Below are 8,521 nucleotides of genomic sequence, written 5' to 3'. Positions count from 1 at the left end.
TACCTATCAACCTCTTACTGTATGACATCTGGACAAAGCCTGGTATATAAGTGGAGGACAGAGGCTGAAACAAATGGGCCATATTTTAAATATTGCTGTTGTACACTGTGAATGTTGCTGGTGTTACAGGATTGGTTGCAACATACTCTTACTGAGGAATATGAAGTCAGAAACACAAATGGATGTTACCATGTACTGATAGCAATCAACAGAGGGACAAAACATAACAGCCAATCCTCTGGCCATCATGTGGATAGCCCCACAGTTGAGCGCTATGCAGACAGACTGCATTCCATGCAAAACTAGCATGTACAAACACATCATGTAAAACTAGCAGTATTCAATGCATATAACAGCAATACTCACACACTGTCCCTAGGTCTGGAACCTTATACAAGCATGCAGTTGGCCTGTGTCCACAGGTCTTATTGCAAGAGATATCATACCTGCTGTCTGTAACACTGCTGCCCCACACATGAAGGATGTCTGCCATACAGGCAAGGTAAAGGGACAATGCCCACATGATGTAGTTATTTATAGCAGTGGTTTGCTATGACATTGGCTATTGGAAGAACTACACAGCTGCCTGCATGCAATTAGCAAGTGTGAACAGCATTTGGTGCAGAGGCCATCACCTGAACATGAGCATCACCTACAAAAGCCATGCTACAACCTATTCAAACCAGCTTGATCCCAGTAGTGTGGGGAGAGAGAGAGAGAGAGAGAGAGAGAGAGAGAGAGAGACAAAAAAATTAGAAACAACATAAACAAAACCTAAAAAAAAAATAAACAAGAAAACAACTTGTACACAGAAGGAACATAAAAATAAACCAGGCATGTGAAACATGTAAGCCTGTAATTGAATGTAGTACTATAGCAATAACCCACGCCTAGGTGTGGGTAATGCTGGATTTACCCACGGTTAGTGTAGTCTGGTCACAAGGGCAAAGCCTGAGTGTCCAAACAAAGACAACCGTGGGTAAATCTAGCATTACCCACACCCAAAAGTGGGTTATTGCTATTATACAATGACATTATTTAAGAAAAAAATAATTACTTTTCTTAAATAATGGCATTGTATAATGCCTCCTTGCTGCCCTTCCGCAGCTGTCTGGTATTCTGCGGCAGTTCTGATGTACTGCGCATGCGTATGCTTACACAGTACATCAGAACTGTGGGCGGAAGCAATGGAGAAAGCAAGATCTCCGTTGCTTATTACAAAGTGTCTCCTTATGTTAAAGGAGTTTAACATAGCGAGACAGCTTTAAAAAAAGCAACAGAGAATCTCTGTTGCTTTTTTAAAGCTGACTCGCTATGTTAAACCTATTTAAAATAGTGAGACAGTTTTGTAAAAAGCAACAGAGAAAGCAAGATCTCTGTTGCTTTTTACAAAGAGTCTCACTATGTTAAAGGAGTTTAACATAGCGAGACAGCTTTAAAAAAAGCAACGGAGAATCTCCGTTGCTTTTTTTAAAGCTGTCTCATTACGTTAACCCATTTAACATAGCGAGACACCTTTAAAAAAAGCAACGGAGATAGGAAGATCTCTGTTACTTTTTTTAAAGCTGTCTCACTATGTTAAACTCGTTTAACATAGCGAGACAGTGTGTAAAAAGCAACGGAGATCTTGCGTTCTCTGTTGCTGTAAAAAAAAGAGTTATACTAATGGAAAAAGTCCGGATGACCAGACCTTTTTCCATTACTATAACTCTGATTTACAACGTGCACACTGACCAATCAGCGTACAAGTTTTGGAATATTAATGGGGGGGTCGTTGTATAATTGGTTTGTAATAATGGGATAGATTATTATGAAAGATGTATATGTGCCATCAATACTTGCTGTAATGATGTCCTGCTGAACAAATGCTATGGACATAGCATCTGGCTCTGTCTGCAGTGAGCTATTCCTGTCAACTGTGCAGATCTTCACAGAATGTCAAGATTTAGCCATCATAGTGTTTGTTCTGTTCCTCCAAACATCTATATTAGTCTGGCAAATAGCTGGAGATGGAAGTAATGAAAGACACATGAGTTTCAGACCCCACCACCTTCAGAACAGTCATGGTAATGTGAAATGTATCATGCTACAAACTTCATAGGTTTGTAATAGACATATTTACAATCTGTCCCTATATGTCCCCCCCATAATGTTAGGCTTTGTCCACATGTGATGCTCTAAGAGGTGGATAGGTCGGGTCACAGCTGAGGAGCCTGACACATCCTGGGAAAGGACAGCTCACATATGGCAACCAGTAGAGTATCTGTCAAACAGTCATGTCTGTGCCACTGCTAGGCCAGCTAATGGGATGTTGCCCATATCCATATGTTACCTGTGAATATTAGTATTATACCTGTTTGTATTATAAATATAGGATACCTATATAGGACATGAGCATAATAAACCACTGTTGCAGATGTATGTGTTAAACTGCATGTGATATATTGAATTAATAATGTTCAACTGTACAGTGTTCTGCTGGACAATGCTTACAGTTATGACAGATATCTGTAGTCACATACACATATACTTGTGTTATGTCAGCTATATTAATACTTTATCAAAATTGATTTCCCTGTTTTGTCACCCAGTGATGTGGACCAATGTCCAGAAATCCTGGTATAACAGATTGAGATGTATGATTGAGTTGCAAAACTGTAAATAGAGTGTGCCCAAGGGCGCCCGCAGGCAGGTGCAAGGGGGTGCACTTGCACCCCCCTGGAATCGGCAGACTAATGTTCTAATTTAAAAAAAAAGTTTTTTTTTTTTTTTTGTTTTTTTTTTGGACGTTCTTCTTTAAGAAGAAAGAAGTCCGTGCTGACATCATGCATTCTTCTTTAAGAAGAACGGTCGCAGGCGTGCTGACATCATCACGTGCATATTTTGAAGTTTTGCAAGCGGGAACTCACATGGACGGATGGTTTTGGGGTTCGCAAGCGGAAAATGGGACCACGAGCAAGCGGGAACTGAAACGGACGGATTCGCAAGCAGGAAGAAACGAGCGGAAGATGGGACACTTTCAGCGTAAGTGAGTAATGAATCTTTGCATTATTAATGCCAGACTGCTTCCTCTTTGACAAGTTTCTATAACACTTGTTTTGAGGTAACTTTAAGTGTTACAGTCAGACCGAGAAATCACATTGATAGAGCTATAGCTGTGAGTGATTCAGCAATTAGTGTCACATTTTATTACTGATATGGCAGCTAGGATTGCACAGCATTTCCATTTTATTTTTTCCATTTATGCTGCTATGTCTGCAGTAGATGTGCTGATCATATCATGCTTCGTGACTAGGTTGTGCCTGAGTAAGCTTCAGTTTACAAAGCCAACATTTTCTAAAATTTTAGTCTGGAATGCTGGTATCTTGGCTTTGGAAGATTGTATACATGCTTGTGATTGTTCTTGTCTGAGAGGAAGTCACTGATTGCCTATCCAGCAAAGGAAAACAAAATTGTAGTAGTCTGTTTTGAACAGTGATTTGTGATCCTGTATTTTGGGCATGGGGGTGAGTGACTATCTTCACTCAGAACTAGATTAGGGAATTCATATCTCCCAGAAGTAGATTATATTTATCAGAGGATTGTGTTAGCCTCCCTATAACAAATGTACACAGTAAAACCATGTGTATTGTTCACTGTTTTCCCCCTTACAGCAGCTATTGAATTTATGGTTTCATTCTTGCTTGCTGGCACCAACATGAATATAACTTGTTTGTGTGTTTCTGGTTTTAAAACTATTACTTTTGCAATCTAGAAGAACCTTCTAAAGTGTATTGAAAAGCATTCTAAAATTATTGCATCTAAAGTCTAGCAGATGGGTCAGAGAGAGCAGCTGAACGTTTTTGTAAATGTAATGAATTGTGCATTATAAAGACAGCTTATGAGTCAGATCAAAACTAAGTTTATGTATGTTGTAGTCCTCTTATAAGATGTTTAATAAGGTTATCCTTCCTACCCTCTTAAACAAGCTGTACTGTGTAATGGCCCCCAGATGGAACCGACACTACCTATTGTTGTAGTTATTCACATAATGGTCATTTTCTGTTGACACTTTGATGATTTTATCATTCAGAGACAATACTGTAGATGGCATCACAGTATATCCCGTTTCTTAATCTATGATGTAGTTTCTCATGGAATTTTCACTGGTGTAAACAGGTTGGAACTTACTTTTGAGTTCCTAATGAAGGAGTCTTACCAGGATGTTGTCATCTTGACTTTTTAAAAAAACATTACTCCTGTTACCAGGTTGCTGAAGCATTCTGAGTTGCCCTTGACAAAGCTGAACTGGGTAGGATCTAGTGTCTGTAGGTCCCCAATGTCTTTGTTTATGAGCTCCATGATGATCCTCTCCATAGCCTTGCAGACTAAGCTAGTCAGGCTTATGGGGCGATAGTTTCCAGGGTCCGTAGAGGCTCCAACTTTGTGGAGTGGGACCACTGTTGCTGTACGCCATTCTGTGGACACATATCCTGTAGTGAGGCTGAGATTGTATAGCTGTTTTATTTGAGGGATTAGTTCCTCTTGGAGTTCATGTAGGACGCAGCCTGGGACGCCATCTGGTCCCATGGAAGCAGTGTTTTTTGCTTTGTAGAGGGCAGCCTTCACCTGAGCATCAGAGATGTTTGGGAGGCAGCCCTCTGCCGGGATAGATACTTGTTCTTTTGGGGGGGGGGGTGGAGAAGTTTGCACTGAACCTGTCTGCCAGGATATTGGCGATGTCTGTGGGTTCAGTGTATTTTTTGTTGTTTAGAATCAACTCAGAACAAGTCTCGGAGTTGCATCCCAGGTTCCTAACATAACTGAAAAAAGCCTTATGATTGTCTTTGGTGTCCTGTGCAATTTTTCTCTCGAAGCTGGCCTTGGAGGATTTTATGAGGGATCGTAATTTTTTGCTAGTACTGATCAGAGATGCCTTCCCTTTTAGGGATTTTGCTCCATCGTGTAGTAGCTTCCTCCTTCTGTTGTACAGTTTATTTATGGCAGGGGTCCACCAGACTGGACGCCTGCCCTTGGATGATTGGGTCTTGGTTTTGTTTGGGATAGCATGATCCATGCATTCCTGGAGATGTCCGTAGAATGCGTTTATATAGGATTCTGCAGTTTGGGCCATAGTTTCCACTGGCCCTGGGGCCTTGAAGGATTCCACTTTGGTTTTGAGAAGTGAGAAGTTCACTTTTGAGAAGTTTTTCACTGTGGTTTTCTGGGCTAGGGGTGGGGTCAGGATGTGGACATCCAGTGAAATTAATTTATGGTCTGATCTTACCAATGAGGGATATACTTCTGGTGTGGAGCATATATTCCCCATGTTGGTAATGATCAGGTCTAGTATGTTGTCCCCTCTTGTGGGAGTGGTGACTAGTTGTTCCATAGCATTTGAGTGTATAATTTCCAGGAACCTTTGGGTGAAGGTGCTGGGGCTTGATTAGTGCTCCCAGTCAATGTTTGGGTAGTTGAAGTCGCCCGATATAATGGTGTTCGGAGAGATCTTCATGTTCTCCAATGTTTTCAGGAAAGCCGAGTGGGATGCCTGACTTTGAGAGGGTGGTCTGTAGGATGCTATAAACTGAAAAGCAGTCTTGCCTACTGTTAGTTGCACACGGATGGTCTCCGATACTGCACAATGCCACTAACCTGGAGGTGTGGATATCCTTGATAAATATGGAAACTCCCCCTCCTTTTGTGGTTCGGTCCGGGTTTTAGGGCCGAAAAGCATGATATGAGGTATAGCCTGGTAGTGCTGGGGTGCTCTCTAGAGCCTTGAACCAGGTTTCTGTCACTGCACAGATATCTATGTTCTCTATACTGAGGAGAGCTTCGAGTGCGTGCATCTTGAGGTTAAGACTTCTGACATTTAGCATAATTACCCTTAGTTTCTTGTTCCTTGTGCTGTCTATGGGGGTGGGTTTGACTTTTGAGCCTTGCCTAAAAAAGGCACTATGGGGGTGGCAAGAGCCTTTGCCAATATCCGAAAGCCCAGTGGTGACAGGTGCAAGCCATCCCTAGCGAAGCAACATGGCTTGTCGAGCATGTCATCCCAGGCTGACAGACACTGGATCCCCTTTGAATGACACCAAAATTTTAGCCAATTGTTAAAATCGATCATTTTGTCTTTGTACTGTGGCATCATTCTAGGTGAGGGTAAGATGCTGCTCAAGTCAGGGTCATACCAGCCTGGGCTACATGATCATAGAGCTCCTCTATGTCTCTTTTCATGTAGTCTAGGGAGGTATTTCTCAGGTCATTCACACCAGCATGTACAATGACTGAGTCATATTTGTATTTGCTTTAGAGTGACCTGAGTGCTTGCGTTATGTGGCGGATCCTAGCACCTGACAGGCAGCTCACCGTGACCTTCTCTTTATTCAGCCTGGTGAGCGGGACGTCAGTGTGTCTGACAATAGAGTCACCTATTACAAGAGTATCAGGTGTGTTATTCAGCCTTAAGGGCTGTGGCTGCTTGGCACACTGACTTTGTGGGCTATGTGTTGTGCATGTTTTGTTTTGAGGTAGCGTTTGCTTGGATGTCTGCTTTGGAGGTCTCTGTTGCGTAGGTGGATTTTTATTTAGAGCCTCCGAGTATGTTTCTGTGTATTTATGTGTTTGGTTCGCTGATGTGTTGGGACTATGTGATACTGGAGCAAACTCAGACAGCCCTGGTTGAACTAAACCTCTCAGTTGTCCATATCTTTGCAGAATGAATAGATATTTGCTTCTTATTTTTGGTTTGTTTCTCATACAATGAAGTCACTAAATGACAGACATTTGAGTTTCAGACGTCATAACCTTCAGAAAAATGCATGCTAATGCAAGACCTGTTATTCTATAAACTGTCAAGTTTATACAAGAGCAATTTTTAGTAGTGTTTGTATGTTCCCCCAATATATTTAGCCTTGTCCAGATTTCTTGCATTAAGAGGTTGAGAGGTATGTGCAAATCGCTTTGTAGAATTAGGAACATCCAAACCTCTCCATTGTCCCCAATTTTGGCTCAAAATGTTGTTCTCCCCTAATAATCCTTCCTCAAAATGGCAATTTTGGAAGAAAATGTGATTGAAGTCTCCTAGAATAATGGTGTTGGCTTAATGCATAGGGACACCATATTAGTTGGGTAGGAGATATGGACTGATGGGGGTACATAGATGGGACCTATAGTTAGGTATGACACAGTAAGGAGTTTTGTTATTGCTAAGCTGGATGCAGAGGAATTCCACGTCATTATCTCACATAGCAAGTCTAGAGATGAAATGTTGTTTAAGAATATGTAGACACCATCACCTTTTCATCTCGGGTGATAGGCCTGAACTTGTGGCAGGTATTGAAATCCACACACATATATATATATATATATATATATATATATATATATATATATATATATATATATATGTGTGTGTGTGTGTGTTTTCCAGGGGAAGCGCTTAGGCTCTGAAAAGGAAATTGGTTATTTTCTAATTCATGTAGCTATAAAAATTCAGTATAAAAACTGTAAGTTTCTGAATGAAAACACACTAGTTAAGCAGCATCATGGTAGGGAGCACTTCAGTACAGAGAGATTCAACTATATACATAGCCATGAGTTCCCTTATACCTTTCTGTCAAAAACAAATGCACACCATGGTCAGAGTTTACAGTTGTAACTTTGAAAAAAATCAATCTATTTATGTATTTCTTGCACTAAAGTTGAGGTGTATGTGTGACAGAGAGAAATGCCCTAGTTAGCTCTAACAGATGGAATTTATGTGCAACTGTTTTGTTTAGCAAATGGTATCATTATTGTGGTATAGAATTTTAAAGCAGTGTTAGCACAGCAGGTAGCATACATGCATCTTGATGCAAAGGACGGTAGGTTCTATTCATACAGTATGTACATTTGTATTTTAAGGGGGTATGGTACTGCAGTTCTTAGTATGTCCTCCTTTGGATGAGACACCTAATAACTATGAACCTGCTTTTCAGCCTGCCACCCATTCCCTATTGCAATATATCAACTTACCATTTATTTTAATGTAGCACATGCAATTTATTCTTCAAGGGCAACAGGCACTGAATTTGTAAATGAAACACTGAAATATAAAGTTTTTTTTCTAGCAACAACCTCTTCATTCGTTTCAGATCTCTTTAATGTGGAATTATTCAGATGACTTTTACTTCTGCAGAGATTCTGCATACTGATTGATATTGGTGGATTTTATGACAGAAGTTTGAGTGTTCCTTTATGGTTGAAATGTTCTGAATTGGGCAGGCTGTCATTACTGGTTCATATGATTTGTTTCATTGCTTAAAGTAAAGATGCTCAGAACTATAAATTTAAAACACACTCTAACAAATGGTGCTGTGTTATACAAGGGATATAATTAAATTATTGTGTAGTATAATAGTCAGCAAGGTGAATCGAAGAACTCTTGCATGTTTCTAAAAACGTGTGCAAGGAGCCTATGATTTGGAAACGGGCCAAAGGTAAACTTACCCTGCCACTGGCAAGATGCATGTTCGTGAAATGTGGGTTTCGATGCTGTTTC

Source organism: Protopterus annectens, chromosome 5.part0 (assembly GCF_019279795.1).
Source record: "Protopterus annectens isolate FY-2018-M chromosome 5.part0, PAN1.0, whole genome shotgun sequence".
NCBI lineage: Eukaryota > Metazoa > Chordata > Ceratodontiformes > Protopteridae > Protopterus > Protopterus annectens.
The sequence above is the reverse complement of the archived record's forward strand: the minus strand, read 5'-3'. Positions refer to the sequence as shown.